This window comes from Anastrepha ludens, chromosome 3 (genome assembly GCF_028408465.1).
Source record: "Anastrepha ludens isolate Willacy chromosome 3, idAnaLude1.1, whole genome shotgun sequence".
NCBI classification, from domain to species: domain Eukaryota; kingdom Metazoa; phylum Arthropoda; class Insecta; order Diptera; family Tephritidae; genus Anastrepha; species Anastrepha ludens.
Genome location: NC_071499.1, coordinates 133,172,685 through 133,190,989, shown reverse-complemented (window position 1 = coordinate 133,190,989; position 18,305 = coordinate 133,172,685). Strand labels below are relative to the sequence as shown.

General features: G+C 35.2%; 1 protein-coding gene across 5 annotated transcripts in view; it reads left to right on the top strand.

The window, feature by feature from the left end:
• The first annotated feature begins 13,933 nt into the window (after positions 1–13,933).
• The window catches only part of LOC128859373 (activating transcription factor 3), a 52,081-nt gene continuing 47,709 nt past the window's right edge, over positions 13,934–18,305 (top strand). For 3 of the 5 annotated variants that reach the window (XM_054096363.1, XM_054096362.1, XM_054096359.1), the window contains exon 1: positions 14,428–15,771. The gene's annotated coding sequence lies outside the window, so the exon portion shown is untranslated. Of the gene's footprint in view, positions 14,010–14,427; positions 15,772–18,305 lie in introns of those variants that run through there. The other 2 variants (XM_054096360.1, XM_054096361.1) reach the window with 2 other exon arrangements.

Genomic DNA, 18,305 nt, shown 5'->3' with positions numbered 1-18,305 from the left:
TTTAGTTCATCCAAATTTGTTGGCTTTGTTTTATAAACTTCTTGTTTACATAAACCCCACAAGAAAAAGTCAGGTGCCGTAAGGTCAGGCGACCTGGGGGGCCAACGAAATTCGGAGTTTCTTGAAATCAGTTTATTGGGAAATTTTCGTCGCAACTCTGTCATAACAGTCTGGGCTATGTGAGACGTTGCCCCATCTTGTTGAAACCACACAGAGTTGAAAGGAATTCTCTTTCGGCGTAGTTCTGGATAGAAAAATTCTTTCAGCATTTTCAAATAACGGTCTCCAGTAACCGTAACGGTGTGACCATTTTCTTCAAAAAAATAAGGCCCGACAATACAGCGTGAAGAAACCGCACACCACACTGTCAAGGATGCAATTCCGTCTCGTGGAGTATCTGTGGGTTAGAAGTACTCCATATCGACAATTTTGTTTGTTCACATTGCCGTTTAAATCGAAATGGGCCTCATCAGACATGAAAAGGCAGTTTAACATGTTTTGGTCTTCTTCCACCATTTGCAGGATCTTCTGGCAAAATTCCAAGCGAATCGGCAAGTCTGCTGCATTCAGTTTGTTAACCATTTGAATTTTGTAGGGAAATAAGTCTAAATCTTTGTGCATTGTTGTTTGCAAAGACTGTCGGCTGACACCAAGTTGAGCAGATAAGCTTCTTGTTGAAACCCTTGGATTGCTTTGTATAGCTGCAGCTACAGCAGCGATCGTTTCCTCCGTCCGAACTGGTGGGTTTCGATGATAAGGCCTTCTTGCGACTGTTCCTTGCTCAGCAAAATTATTCACCAGTCTCATTATGGTCCATCTGCTCGGGGGATCGCCGCCAAACATCCGCCTATACTCTCTCTGTACCAAAACTACGGACTCCAGAGCGTGATAGCGGCGGACTATCCAAATTCTTGTTTGCGTGTCCCAGTTATCCATTTTAATAAATTTTAAAGATCAATCTGCAAATTAAAACAAAAATGGAACAGATAACTTAAAAAGAAAAAAAGTTATTCAATTTTTTTTTGGTAGCGGCTTTCATCAGCCACCCTGTATACTCGTTCGCCTGACTCACCAACTACTGCTTATTATCACCATTCTTAGCTTGGCAACCCGTTCCGGGTCTTGGTTTGCTGTGACATTTGCCTTCAGTTCGATTTATCCCTCGCTTGAGTTCCAAACAACGAATACCAAATAGCTCAGCGTTCCGATAGACTATCCAACCATCGGAGTTTCGGTCTTCCTTTGCCTCTACCCACTAGGATTTTTTTTGCCAGTAGATATGCTTCATCAGCCTTGTTTAGAGTCCAAGTTTCGCTAACGCATATAAGTACTGGTGTATTGAACTGGTCTGCCAAGAACGCGACGTTTTAGGGGACTTTGTAACGCAAAGTGCCATCGGTTCGAAGCAGGTATTCTTTGATCAATTTCAGTTATGTTGTTTATATTGTCGATTTTGACACCGAGATATTATAAAGTGATAATCCCATTCTTCTTTCTGCTCCATCAGTTTTTGTAAAGGTCATCAGGGTTGTCTCTATAATGTCCATATCATCTGCATATGCCAGGATTTGTACAGATTTGAAGAATATAGTTGCGCCTACGGTTACCCTATCACCTTGTCTGAGGCCATTTGTTGATATGAATTCCAATGACAGCGAATTTCCAATTTTGACAGCATTTCTAACATTGAGTTGAGTGTGCAAAATGTGAGGACCGCATTCTATAAATAGTTTTGAACTCAGAAAAGCTTGCAGATTGTGATTCTGGATGTTGCCGGGAGATTTGATGGTCCATTTTTTTTTTTACCGCCCCCCTTAGTATTCAAGTAAATGGACTGAACAAGTGCTTTGAAACCATTTCAATGATTGTTTTAGTGATAAAATTCAATTATTTCTTATGATTAAAGATAATTTTAGTTAGTCAATAAAAAAAAGTAAAAAATAAAACACATATTTTTGATAAAAAATGATTTAATAGGAAAAAGAACATTTTAACATAAGTCATACAAAAAATACAAATAATGAATTTTTTTTTATTTTGGCAGTTATTATTAATACATGTGAACAACGAAATACAATTTAGTTCTAACTTTTTGCAAGAACAAGCCTTTGTTTGACAATTAGATGTACATTTGCAGGGTTGAATTAACAATTCCGGTAATGGTCGCTTCGTCAATTGTCGTGGATACAATTTACCATCTTTTTTTCATAGCCTAATAAGGTGTAATCAATAGGCTGTAGTACTGTTTGGCCAGATATTATCCATATAGGTATATGTTTGTGCTGAAGCTCTTAACAAATGTAAATGTAGAGCATCTGATGTGCAAATTACTTTTAATAAATTTAAGCCGAAGCCGATATTTTGACAAATTAATTTATAGCGAAGTTCATCAGCAGTTAATGTTTTTTTTTTGAGAAAAGATAGATGCAAATGGTTTCTAGTTCCGTTAACTGTTCGACTGTTAGGTATGGATTTCCTAAATGCCTTAGACCATATTGCACAAAATCCAACGATGCAGCTTTTAAACTATTTTTTTTTTGAGCCCAATCTGGGAAGGTTTTTAGCAAAAAAAAAATTTTTTTTTAAATACTTTCTTCATATAAAAAAAAGAAAAAATCAAAATATTGTACAAATTGTGTTTTTAGTGAAAATTGCCGCAGAACTTCTTAGATTAAGTTTCGAATTAACATTCATTTTATGTGTACAACTTTTTTGGAATAAATATACGAATTTTTCGTTATTGTGAAACGATTTGTGTCGAGTTGCTAAGTTGCAATTTTTTTTCGACGGAGAGTAAACATAAACACAGAGGTTTGTACGCTCTTTATGAAGAGAAATCCTTCAGTACACATACACGAACACCGAACTACTGATTTGAGTTTTTGTGCAGTTCATTTGTGAGAGCAACAAGTGTGTTGACCAAGGATAATAGATTTGCCAAGGTTTGCCAGACAAGAAACAGTTATTCGGCTCTCAGAGAATTTGACAGAAGTTGTTGTTGGGTTTACGTCAAACGAGGCAAGGATGATAGATTTATCAAGGTTTGCCAGACAAGAAAACAGTTATTCGCCTCTCAGAGAATTTGACAGAAGTTGTTGTTGGGTTTATGTCAAACGAGATATACATTTTGGAAAAACAAGGGAAATGTTCAAACGGTTTGTTTACGAATACCGCACACCAACGCATACCACTTTATACATTTCCCCATGTGATGTGGCAGAAAAAATTTGTTTTTGCAGTTTCAAGCAGACCTGGTAAATCTATAGGCCTTGTGTGTTGACAGTTTTCTTTGGGTATTCACATCGATAAGATTACAATAGAATACATTGTTCCCGGATTGATACGAATTGAAAAAAATAACATTACATTTTCGGAATGGTAGATTTAAATAAAGTTGTGGATTTATTTACCGAAGAGGATGAACACATGAATACACAAAATTCAGATAACTCCATCGATATGAGCGTGTTTGAAGACATTGGAATTCAGATCGATGAGGACAATGTGATTGTTGTTTCAGACGAAAATTCAACGAACAATGAGTCAAAGACGGAAATTGTTCATCACGAAACGAAAACACAATCCGAAGTTCTCAATCGAGAACTGGAGCGTGAATACAATTATGATTGTAATGAACTAAACACATTTGTAACATCAAATTTAACGAAATTGAATGATCAACAGCAACATGTTTATGATACAATCATGAATAATGTTAGCCATGGAACTGGTGAATTGTTTTTCTTGGATGCTCCTGGGGGAACAGGAAAGACCTTTTTTAATGCTTTGTAATTAATGCAATGACCAAATTTATTCATCACATTGATTATATTTTTCGATCGAGTCAAATGATGAATAGATTGAGCTAAAGCAATATGCTTTGGAGTCAGTTTCTCAGTAATCGTGAAGTATATATCATGAAACACTGATAACGCTCGTCGATTGTAATTTTCTCTTCATTTTTTATTATTAGCACTGAACAAAGCTTACATAAAAATTTGCCAATTATTCGGTAAGTGATTTTTCTTTAAAATTATTCAATTATAATTTCATCACATAAAAACCCATTTGGTATTACTTCAGTACTTAATTTTTCTTTACGAAGTTGTTTTGCCACTTGAACAATGGAGTTATGGTACGAATATGTTCAATGACTTCATCCAGTGGTATGTTGCCCATAAACACTAATGATGATTTCGATCGATCATTTGGATATGAAAACGTTTTCACCATACTTATCTATTGGTAGTGATTTAATTTCACGAATATCAACTGCATCTTCTATGTCAGTGAGTTCAGCTAGTCGCTTAGCTAATGATGACACTTCAAAAGAGTGAATTGTTAATTTATGTTTTATTTCATTAATCAGCTTCTCAAATGTCTCTATAAGAATGTCATGTGGTATTTTATTTGGAGGTCTACCTGCTGGAGTTGCTGAGTTTCTTGGTAGTCGTAGATAATCACGAAAACAGTGTTTATGATACTTTACTTCCATTGCAAATAAATCGGCTAGATGTTCGCAAGTGTCAATTTGTGTAAAAACATCATCTTGTCTTTTTCGGGCAGTATTTCAGATTTGTTCCGCTGCTGACATTTCGGAGCACAAATAAAGTGTTTTGTTTTTATTTCTTGTTTGTTTACCACAGATTAAACATTTTAGATCTTTATTAAATTTTAAATTTGTTCTTGATGACCTTCGAGTGCCTTGAGTACCTGACACACTAGCTTCTGCAGAGCAGGTAGAAATAGAAACATTCTCCTGCTTTTGTAGTGCCAATTCTCAACGTCTTATCTTCTCTTCGCTAATGTAACTTGCCATACAAGTTCGATGCCAAGTACATTTGTAATCAGTAAAGTCTGCATTATTTTTAATTTTCTCACTAATGTCATCTTTTCTCCGATCTGCTGCTCTCTGAATATTAACATATAAATGATTGTGGTTTTGGATTCATCACTAAATTACCCGTTTCATCACAAAACAAACACGAAATTTCGTATAGTTTTCGTTTCTTTATATTTATCACTTCTAAAGACATTGTCTATGTGTTTATTTAAACAAAAAACTAATAAAACACTGAATTATAATAAAATTTAACTAAAATAATTATGTGATTACGAAAAAATAAACCGTCATGCGCCACGAACTAATACGAGTGCTATGACGCAATAACGCTTGGACAAGGTGAAGGGCGGGGGAGAGGGAAGGGACCATCACAGCTGGCGGCAACATGTTTTTTTTTGTGTAGGGTCTCAGGTAAAAGAATTTCAGCATTGTTGCCGGTCCTCACATTTTGCATACTCAATGTCCTTTAGCGCCTGCACTATAGTGTTAATTTTGATAGTTGAACTAGTTTGTGTGGGATTACAAATTCGCCCATTCGGTTGAAGTCAATAAACAAATGAAATATTACGTTACGTTGATTTTTTGGGTTGTTTCAAGGATTTGTCTTAGGGTAAAAATTTGGTGTATCGTGGGCCTTCCTGATTTGAAACAAGCCTGATAAATTTCTACTATCTTATCAATAAATGGGCGCAACCGTTCATGCAATATGTTAGAGAATATTTTATAGCAAATATTAAGAAGTGTTATCGGGTATAGTTTTCACACTTAAATTTGTTTCCCTTCTTGTGAAGGGGACAGATAATTCCGACTTCGCATGGTTCTGGCTTACGCTCACCCTGCCAAGCTTTTTAAATACGGTGAATATTTCGGATGTTTGTCATATATGTTTTAAGATATCTACCCCTGGATCCTTGTGATTTTTAAGGCGGTTAAAGCTCTTTCAAATTCAAACTTCTACTACATACACAAAAACGCATGGCGGAGACCCCACTATCTATACTAAGACGGTGTAATAAATCAAACAATACGTGAAACTATCATTTTATTAGGGCGCAATTTTTGGTAATCCAATCGTTTTAGGAAATGGGTCTGCCAAACGACCCCTTAGGGTATGTGGTTTGGCTTCTTTGGATTATATTTTGTAGAGGTACGTCAAGTAACTTTTGAAGACTTGGAAGTCAACATTCGGCATATTCCGGGCGTGATAAAACTTACTATGCTGAAAAAAGTGGTATGAAAATATACGCAGGCAATGGTTTTCCCACCATGAATTTGAATTAATTTGCCCGAAATAAGTTAAAAATACTCAATTGAAATTTGTAGTTTTTTTTAGTTCTGTATTTCTAAAAGCCAACTCGTTATATGTGAAGTATTATATAGTAAACATTTACAGCACATACTTAAATACAACTAAGCAATGAAATCATTGTTCTCGAATATATAAAAAAACAATATTTACTAAATAAATGGAATGTCGATTTGTTTGATTACCGTGTAAAATTTCAAATTAATCACCCTACCCCTCACAGCTGAGTTAAGGTTAAGTCCGCAGGCCTTGTATTTGAAAATAAGTAACATCGCATATGCAACCATTTTTCCTCTGATTGGCTAAATATTTTGAACAAATCTATCTGGTAGGCCAATAAAAAACATGTTTTCACTATAATTGCGAAGTAAGCGAGCTTATGGTACAGACTGTCAATTAGTTTAACCCATCTTAGCACTTGGTTTTGTAACCAAAACTGAACCAGTTGCTTCTAATAGTTACATGCCTTCATTAGATTTACTTGTCACGTTAGTATATACCTGATATAAGGGAATCATAGTCAAAGAAATATACTCATATGGCAACAATTATAGTGAAATCTAATTTAGTAGCCTATTCACCATGTCTTTTTGTTAATGGGCATTGTTGTTTACAAATTTCTCTAACTGTAGCATTTGCTAATATGAGCATTATTATTTTTATGCTCCCAATAAAGTACGACCAAAAGATGAAGAGATTTAAAAATATATGTCGGCTTCCACTCGACTACTTAGTTAAATTTGGCGATGCAACAGAAGTATATAAGTATATACTAAACGCGCAACACTCAGAGCAGAGTTACCTCAGTCGCCATAGCGATTACTTACGTATATTTTGTATGACATATGTATACGTACCAACTTCATACTTCGGCTAGGAGGATAACGATAACGCAGCGAGCATTCGTAGTTGCAAACAACATTTCACGAATTACTTTATCCAATGTAAAAAGTGGCGCCAGTGTTCTGTGACCCAATGATGGCTAGCGGAATTTTTTTTTCAATATATGTATGTACATACTTACATACGTATATTATATCAACAGGAACACACAAACACAACCATTGGAATTTCTATTGTCAAAGTAAATGGTTTGCGTGCGTGCACGACCAGTTTTACGAGCCCTATATACTCGTAAATATACATATGTACATACCTATGTATATATGGTAAATGAAATAAACGAATTCACTAAGATTTAATTCGAACGATACGTCGTATTAGTGTGACGTGTAGCAGCAAATCCTTAAAGTAGGTATATTAGGTGTATTGTATGGGTACGTATATTGCTGAAGTGCTTCTATATACATACATACATACATTAATTTAGCGTTTTTAAGACCAATTGGTAATATGTTTTTACAAATAAATCTAATTTCTTAGTAGCTTTAATCTCTTATTAAAAAGATTTGTCCATGTGTAAGTATGAATATGAACATGTTTCGCAAGACCAAAAATCTCTTACATAAAATATGTAATAAAAGGGTGTAAAATGTAGCACTCGTCAAGAAAATTCACACTAACGTGTGATATATCATGTGGAGTTCAAAAAGATTATCAATGACTTAATTGAATAATTAAGGCATCATTTAAGTACGTTTAAACGTATTATCTATTTACGGGAGAGAAGTAGATTAAAATATTTTGTAATATTTAGTCCGCTTTAAGAACTTTGTATATAATTTATTTATTTAAACGATCATCTTATACCTTTTAATATTTGGTGCGGAAAATTTTCCAACTGATTTTAAATTATTTGATGAGAATAAAATAAAAACCGGTCCCAAACACGGAGTTATTTTAGATACCTACCTATAAATAAAATCATAGCCAGTATAATTTTTATACCTGCGCGCGAAAAGGCTCAGATAAATAAAATAATAGAAAATCGGTCAATAATCACGCCCACCTCCCATAAATGATGCCAAAAGATAAACCTCAGAAGAGAAATATAGTTAAACCTGAATTATCTGGGACGCTTGGGACCGATCTAATTATGGATAATCGAAAATTTGGGGTACAAGAGGTTATACATAAACATAAACACCTGCTGCTCCCACCTCTCTCCGACATATATATTTTCACACATATGTTAAGACTAAATGTATAATTCGTCAGCTGATGTTACCAACTATGACTCTTATTGTCTATGAGTTTGTTTGAGTTCATAAATTAACAACCAGTTTAAGTTAAATTTTACCAAAGTCGTTATTTTTTCAGGCATTTCTTCTTGTAGCATACTTAGTCTTGCCATAAATTCCGAGACAAATTTTACGGCGAATACAAATTCGCAGAAAAAAGTTCCGTTATTTTTGCTTTTGTTTTATGCATTATATAGGGTTTTTCAGTAAGAGCGCTTCAACTTTTGAACTTTTTTGAATGAAACACAAACGGTTTGACTTTTTTAACTAATTTTTTTTTTATTATCGAGTTTGAACATATACATTTAAGTATGGAATTCGATTTCTTTTGCATGACCACCGCGTGCACGTTTTACGAAGTCCAATCGTTGAACCCAATTTTCGACCACTCTTTTGCATAAGTCGGCCGAAATTCCAGCAATTTCGCGTTCAATATTGGCTCTGAGCTCACAAATCGTCGCCGGCTTGTTACTGTAGACCAATGACTTCACATAACCCCAAAACGGGACGGCTTGTTAAATGGACCGTAAAATGGACGTAATGCTCTTAAAGTAGCAGCAACAGAACGATTATTTTCATAAAAAATTTGCACGATTTGCAATCGTTGCTCAAGTGTGTAGCGTTCCATGATGAAATGTATACTAATGAAGTTTACAAATGACAAGCAAAAAATAAAAAAAATTGCGTCGTTCGCCCTCCCTATCGGAAAAAGCTATTGAATAACCCTATATATACATACTGTACATTTATTTTGAAAATAAGCCGCATGGGACGATAAATATATTAACCGTACCACCATTTTTCAGTAAGTATGAAATAACAGTAGGCAATGACAATTCTCTGAGTGCTTTTCTCCGACCGGGAGACGGCCTCCATTTGTAGGTCGATATCAAGATTTACAACACAAATTGTAAGAGAGGTTCAGTCAAACGTCAAAAAAAGGATGTAAGTACCGATTACGAATACATGTTGAAACATATGTCTTTTAAATATCTTAAAAATTTTAATTAATCCTAAAAAAAATATTTTTTCTGTTGCATTAGTTGAGCATAGAAAACACATTGTCAGTTTATTTATTTAAATTAGCGGAGGGTATCTTGCCTCAATTCTATAAGTACATAAGTAGTATGTAACAGATTTTGCAGTAATCACTTAATAAATTGTTCGATAAATTGAAAAGGGCGGAAACTATTGGGTACGCCTTCTCTTGCGCTCTAGACTGGGAGACTAAAAAATTGGCCCGTTGTAGTGTACTTGCATGTAGACATACAAATGTATTTGTGAATATTTAGACTGTGGGTTCTGTTAAACGTTCTACTTCAATACAGTCGCAATGCGTGATGGGTCGTGACAAGGCGAATCTGCACCCACTGATACCTCTGCAGACACTCTGGTAACAACCATGACTCATATATACAGTGAACGTGAAAAAGTCACATCGACTGGTCATGTATTACTTAGCGGTATCAGGCAAGCAGGCAATGCTGCAAGTGCGCTATTAAAGTCCAAAAGAATGCGAATGTTAAATTCTTTCCAAGTAGAGGATGAGTTTTCTCTGGTAGGGGGGTAGGGGCAGTTGTGTTACTTGTGCTAGTAACAACAAAAGCTTTGTTAGAGTAAAATATCTTTTTATACTGCACCATGAAAAGAGGGAAAGAAGATAACATCAATACACTGATTCAAAGCAAGCTAAACCGAAGGCAAAAGTATAACAACTTAAACAAAAACATAATTGAAAACAAACACTACAACCATAGAAGCGACAATTACGAGTAAAGTAATAAAAAAAACGCCAACAACTTTGGCATAATTGAAAGCAAAGGCAGTTGAAGCTGTTATTATAATTCACTTCACTTTAGCTCTTCGGCTTAATAACTACTATCGCTGTAGTTGTTATTGCTGTTAGAACATTCGTTTGCTCGTCAATCTTCTTCGTGCGGTAACGCGCAACCCTCCTTCATCCCCTCAACAATCCAATCACATGTTTCCGAAGTGAGTATAATTTTTTCAGCATTTTCTTTGTTGTTCCTGTTTTATAGTAGCGTTTCGGTTTTGTTGATATGCCTGATGTTGTTTTTTTGTTTTTTAGTTTTGGCTATGATTGTGGTGTCGGCTACTCTGTCGACTTTACGGTTGGCAGCAGTAGCGAGCTGCGACCAATCACATAAGCCGATGTCGTGATCATTTGCGTATCAGCGGCAAGTTATGACGAGACAATTCGCTAAAAATAGATTTTTCACATTCACAAACGTTTTGACGAACGATTTGTTGCTTGTTTTTTATTTGCTGTGTTCCCCGTTACCCGCAGCCCGTCGGACACTCCATTAGCTATTTGTCAGTTCGTGTTAAATGCTGTTCAGCACATCGTTAATGGGCCAATACGAGTTGGTAAGCGGGTAAAGAGATACGAAAGTGCTTCAATGAGGTGGGGCACTAAGCGAATTGTGAGCTAACAGAAATGCCAGTGCAGAGACGGAGATGAGGGGATTCCGGTGAGAGCAGCGATTGGCAAATGGGCTAACCGTCAAATGAACGAGGAGATCAACCGACAGACGGACAATTCGTTTGGAATACGTGTTAGTTGTGATTTTCTTATTACCCCTACCCTTGGTCTGTCTCATTCCATTATCATGAATGCATACGTATGTATATTGTTTTTAAATGGATTTACTGCTTGGGCATTACAACGGCACATCTAGCAAAATCAAGCAGCCAGTCCACCGACATAGCGACCAACTGACTGCCGCACTCTTTGGCATGACGATCGACGATCAACAACGTTGATATCTAGTTAATTTTCAAGTTTTGTGTTTTGAGAGATAGTCGAATGAGTATTCTCTTTAAGAGAGATTGCATCAAAATTCAAAATTCAACAAGTATCTGTTGGATAAGCTCATTTGTTAACCAATCCGTTAAAGGTGCCGGCATTTGCAGCAGCGGTGGTCTCTGAGACGTTTTCTCATTGCACTATATAAAATATGTATGTAGGCGAATAATACAAACAATAGTTACGAGAGTAAAAAAAATATATGTATACAGCACATTCATTAATAAACTCTGATATAGGAGGGATGGCAGCAATGTAAATAGAGTTTTGTTGTACTAATAAATGATATGATTCAGGTAATATTCAAATTGTATAAAACAATACTCATATAATAGTACACTATAATCTTTCATTCTATTTATGTACACAATAAATTTCCAGTATTCATACTTTAAGAGTTTCCATAATCTTAACATATTTATATTTTAACGCAGTTTTGATTGAATATTGCTTCGTCGTTGCAGATACAAAGTGGCAATTATGATATCTCCAAAATAAAAATTCACAACTCAGTTATATTGAGGTAGTACCCCCCATGATACATACATACATATGTGTATGTGGAACATATGTTACAACATGTATGTATATACTTACTATATGCACGTATATACAAACGCACATATAGCAAACTGCGAGCACTGCGTGCCCCTGAATTGTGGTACATTTTTTAAGTAAATGTAATACCGATGGATATGACTTTTAAGCCTAGTTTAGCTGGAAATAATGTTAATCTCGCACTAGATTACTGACCCTAGAATTATAAGTTGTCCCAAAAGCATTCAGTATTATGCACTATAAATTGAATATCAATAAACAATTTAGAAAAATAAACTGAAGAAGCTGTAATCTTCAAAATATTGTGAATATGTATACATATATACGTTTTCATGTACTATTACAGTTACAACTATCTAGATATATAGAAAAAGCCGGCATTTATACATAAACATAAGTTAATATGTATGTATTTTCGGAGGTGTTTACTTACTCATTTTAAGTAAAATTCCGAAAACCAGAGAATTTGTAATCACATACATACTTATGTACAGTGCACACATTCACACCCTATGCACGTAAATATCTAATAAAAAAGCAAATTCTGGCATTTGCGCTCTCTTGCCTAAGCATTTTCGTTTTTCATTTGCTCTCGATTGAATTCGTATACATATTTGTATATACGAGTACCAACCCAAAAGATAAAAAAAACGAAGTCATGTTTTTAACCCACTCACATAGAATGTGCGAGTGTTTGTTAAACGTATTCCACACTGACATTATTGTTACTTTTTTCTCCCCGATTACTACTACATGTATGAGCAATTTTAAATAAATATATGTATTTACGTTTTTGATGCAGCTGTTTCACACAGGGGAGGATATTAGGGGACAATACCGCCAACCCGCATGCTCTCTATGTCGGATTTGTTTTTGTCTGCTGATTTATTTTCATATCCAGCGCCGGGTGCCCCAGCAACCACTCACCGCTCCGCACTTGTCGGTGCTGCCTCAGTAAGCGCAGCAGTCGTGGTTAGCACCTCCGTTGTAGTTATGTTATCTCGCTGGTGAAAAAAGTATGTGACTAAAATCTAAATTAACGGCCCGACTTTCTCATCTGTCCGTCAGTACAATATCCTCAAGGCTGACAAGCGACCCCAAGCAATATATGTATGTACATATAAGTATGTATGTATATACTTTTTTACTCTCCTTGAATTTTTAAGAAAAAGTTTTAGAAGCCTTTTTTGAAGAATTTTAGTTTTTTGCAATTTTGATCAGGTCGCTGCCATAGGTAAGTATGCTTGTATGAAATAACCCGGCAGCGAATCTAACGTTCAAAACTTACTTCAAAAACATAAAAATTTCTGCATTGAAAAAAGCTTGTCATAAAAACTTTTAAAACGAAATGATGAAGTTGTTTTTAAAAGCGGCCGGCTCTCGGCAGGCAATGGCAAACCTCCGAAGGTATTTCTGCCGTAAGAATGCCCCTCATAAAATAAACCATTTGCTGCTCGGAGTCGGCTTGAAACTGTAGGTCCATTCATTTGTGGAACAACATTAAGACGCACCCCACAAATAGGAGGAGAAGCTCGGCCCAACACCTAACTGAAGTGAACGCGCTAATTTTTTTACAAACTCTTACTTACTGTTCAAAGGAGCACTTCATTTGTAAGACAAAATCAGAATCCACTTGCCAAGGGCGCATATACATACATGCATATTCATGTGCTTTAATTTTGTATTATTATTTTCATTATCTCATGGATCAGTCGTGTAGACTGGTCCATAAGTTCATGCAACTCCAATAAAACTAGTTATGTATAAGTAGAAACATTTGCTTTACCAAATCTTCTAATATTGGGACTAAAATACATAAACATTGTCAAAACCTCCAAAAACCACAATGAAGGCGAAGCAGTACGTCTCTCCGATTCAAGCAAAAACATTTTATTTTAACTATATTATTTAAAACTATATTTTGTTGATTTCTTTAGAGTGGTGTTATTTTGCGGTTGTTTTCAGTTTTGTTATAATTTCATGTAAGGTACAGATTTTTAACTAATGCATGAACGAATATAAGCACATCTATCCAAACAAATGTAAATAATTACATATACGAGTACATATGTATGTATAGGTGATATACAAGTATGTGTAATTCTCTGTATGCGTCGATATGTTTGCAATTGCCGTTTGCCTCTATTTTGTTTTCTCTTTTGCCTCTCTCACCCAGTAAAGACCCAATAGATTTGCCAAAGCTTGTAGATGGTTAAACTTTGATTTCTCCTCGTCAGTATTTCGAATACCACCTAACACAGGCACGCACGCACACTTATTTATAACAGAAGTTCGTTCGGTGTTATTCGCCGCAGATCGGATCGAATCAACATGGTTTGCTTCGTTTCGTTTGGGTCACTAAGTTATATACACATTTTTATTATTATATTATGCTTATGTTCATATGTATGTATGTATGTATATAGTATCCATGGGAGAACACGCTTTTGTATGCGTAAACACGTTTATACAAAGTTATCCAAAATATATTGCATGAGCATGGGTACAAACACATAACGCAAAATTTCGTAAAACGTTTCTCGTTGTTTACATTTTCATATGTTTTTGGGTTTTGCATGATTGTGTGAGGTTGCTTGATTGTAGCTTCATTTTTGTGAGGAAGTGCAGTTCACAAGAGCTTTTGGCTTTTTGTTGCTTGGCATGCTATTTACTTCGGCATTTTTCTCCGACTTCAATTGATTCGGCTTTATTTCTGCGCGATATAGTTTCAGTTCTTATCGTGCGTTGGACTCGAACGTTGAATAGTGCAAAAGCGCTCGCAACTACATCCCGCGATTCCCACTTTTATACCACAATACATCTCAGCCACACGAAACTTTTCTTCTGTGCTCAGAAGTTCCCATCGATTTTTTACTCCAACAACTTACTTCATTCCTGAATTTTAACACAGTTAATACTAGTTCTAAAATATTTGTGCTGTATCTATGATTGTATAAGAATTCGTAAACGAATTGTGTCACAAGTTCTCGTACCCATGGTGAATTTTTTCTCAGTCGCTCAGTTGGTGCCAATTTTACAGTTTCGACCTTAAACCATCACCGCTAATGCGGTGGTAGAACCTCTTATGGACATAAGGAGTAGCGAAGTTATACACAAACAATTCACTCGAGAACAAAGCTTTGTCGTTTTCGACTTCTGACGGTTGATGTTTACTCTCTCTAAAAGGCAAGGCAGTCGCTGTCCATGTTTCAGTTGCTGCTATTGAAAATAGTGCTGCTATCGCTGTTAGAATAGAATCAATCGGTTGGCCTCAACGAATTGCCTTCAACGAATTGCCTTCGTAGACTTCGATTGCGCCGTCGCCGTTACCGTCTACGTTGGCGTTGTCAGCGTTGATTTTGCAGTTAGTTTAGGTATTGTCGCTTTAAGCAAATTCAAAATTTGCCCATGCGTTTATTTAATGTGTTAGACTCGTCGCGAAAGCAACAAATCGCTCGCCTTCGTAGGCCGGATTGACGGCACGTTTCTGGAAAAGACACTAAATTAAGTTTTGAACAAAAAAAAAAAAAACAACTTTATATATACATAGTTATACAAAAAAAACCAAAGTAAATCTATTAAATGATAGTCGTCGGAAATGTTTAGAACTAAACTTTGTTAAATTTGAAGCGATTTTCAATTTGGAAGCGGTGAAAAATCGGTATGCGTTTTTCGAAGTGCCTTTTGGATAGTGTTGGCAAATGGTTTGAATGGTCATTGATGCAAAGAAGTAAAACTGTTAACATAACATCGATAACCAAATAAAGGAGTTTGCGGTGAATAACTCGCACCGCAATGTTCATAAAATAAAAGTGCCTGATGAAAATTGTCTTTGTTTTACATTTTTATACAAAAAGGATCATACAGAAAAAAATTTAAGATCCCAAGTGCCCCAAAAAATAGTTATGCAACAGTTAAAGAATACTAAATACAATAAATAATACACATAACTAAAATAAATGTGACCAGAATCATAACATGGAAAATTGCAATTAGATTGCCCACGTTCATACGTATGAGTACGTATTTATGTAAGATAAACAAACGCACAAAATTAAGTATATATTAGGAGATATGGATTGGACCATTTAAAATGGTAAGTACCTAAATATTAAAATTTGTTACACTAATATCAATGACTTTGTCATACCGTCGGTAGGCACCGATATTGCATGCGCACTCCAAAAATAAGCTATAATTTTTATATGCAACCACAAAATCAAAACAAATTCGTGTGCCTCTGTGGAAGAGACAGCGTCCACTCTCGTCAACAGGTGTTTTTCTTTATACACCCCTTCATCAATTTATGCACACATACAACTACATATCTATATTTCAAGCATATGTTGTAGGTATCTACATTCCCATGTTAAAGAAAATTCAAATGGTGTGTCACTCGTACACTTTTCCGTTGTACATGCATATGTACATAGTTCATTCATACAAACTTGCGTTTCTGTCAGCAACCAACTCATGCCGGAGGTATACGTTCTTTTTTTTATAAAAAAATAAATAAGCAATAAGTTCGAATTCGAGGCAGCTGTACATAATATTTTTCCATATTTTTTCAGTTTCTTATTTGAAAAAGATTCTCCTCTTTCCTAATTTGTTTGATGTGCGCCGCGTGCTCTCTAAATGTTTGGCACGTTCGCCAATTGGTGACGTATCAGCTAATTACCTCATATTGCCCCTTCCTGCCTCTCTTCCACACATTTGCCCCTGAATCCCCGATTTGACACAATAAAATCTTATGAAACGGAAACCATGTCCGCGTAAAATTTTCGCATAATTATTGTTTTCATTCATTTTAGTACCCTCTCATTTCTTTCTAGTCAAAACTTTCACAACTTTACATATAAAAAACTTTTAAGTAAAATTCGTTATGCATACATATACATTTATACAAAAATTTTTTTCATAAAATCTAAAAAGATTGTGGGAAAATATATTTTCTCATCTGTTCGGTTCATTAGGTTTGATAACAGCATTTCAAAAATCAAATGAATTGACCTTTTCGAAAGATGGGAACTCCATAGGTGCCCCGGAGTGTTGCAGAATTTTGTAATTTTTCAATTAGTGAAAATCATCCACGAAGAATTTCTCAACCAATTCATGCAACAATGCGCTAAATGCGTTGTATGTGTAAAATTTATTAACTGCATATTATTTCTTTGGAATGCCCCACAAGGGGTGTATGCATATGCATGTATGTAGTTAAGAAAGCGAAGATAATGCCTTCAGGGGTGGTAAATTAACAGTAAATGTGCCATTTAGGGGATGGTTCTTTAATACTTACAAATATACATTTGCGCAATACTGCAAGCTACGATAAGTAAATTAAACGACTGTTCTTTTAAGGGCACACCACTTTTTTCACCAGGAAAAGTCAGATATCGTTCTTTGAATGCGAAAATAATTTCCAAACAAAACTATTATTAGACTAGTACATACATACATTCATAATTATTAGCATCTACGTACTTATACACACGCATATGAATGTAATTTTTTGTCTGAACCTAAGTTGTTATGCACTTGGGGATCAAAGTTAATGATTCGAAAAGCATAGACATTCGTTCTGCCACAACACTAAAAAATGCGGAATGGAACTGGTTGAGACATATGGGTGGATGAAGACTTTAATACGTATTTTTCTGTCAATTCGTTCTTCGATCGATTTGGATTGTTGGACAAGTCATTTGCTATTCGCTATACTGAGAAAATGGTTATAAAGAGATTTTATGTTTTTATGATTATGATACATACAGACACAATAGTTGATCAGGAATGCAAAATATGAAACTCGAAGAAACGGAAAAATCAAGCAACTTGAATGGAAGCTGATCGGTAGCATAATTTGGTAAATGGTAAGAAAACTCTCTCACTGACATATTTATTGATCATATTTTTGTTTCAACAAATAAATAAAATACATTTGGAATCCGACTCTTGTCAGAGGATTAATTTCCCTGGCTGCCATGGTGGATAACTAAAGGTCTGGCAGAAAAATCTGTATAAGTAAAAACACTTTTCCAAATTAAAATGAATGTACACTTCAACCCGATTACAATTATACATCCATACGTACAGAAACACACCCATGCACGCACACACATGTATTTTTAGTACATGTTCGCACGTACACATGCACATAACATTTTGTTTAACCATATGGCCGAAATAAATTGCTTTTGTGCTTTGGAATTTATTTAAAATTCGATGCTTCTTATCAACTTCATAGAATATGCATATACATATGTATGTATACTGTATAAAGCTGGGTCATGTGTTCCACAACTTCATGTACTAACAATGACAAAGTTCTAAAATACTTTGATATAATAACTAGGATGCGGTAAACGTATTATAGGTAAGATGTTATCAATCCGGACTATGATTACAACTTTCGAATAATTTCTGTAGGATTATTATACGAGTAGGGGTGGGATTATTTTCGAATAATATTCGAATAAACATTATTCGAATAAAACGAATAATACTATTCGTTTCAAATAATTCGAATAGTTCATTATTCGAATAAAACGAATAATACTATTCGTTTCAAATAATTCGAATACCTCACTATTCGAATACCTTACTATTCGAATACCTTACTCTTCGAATACCTCA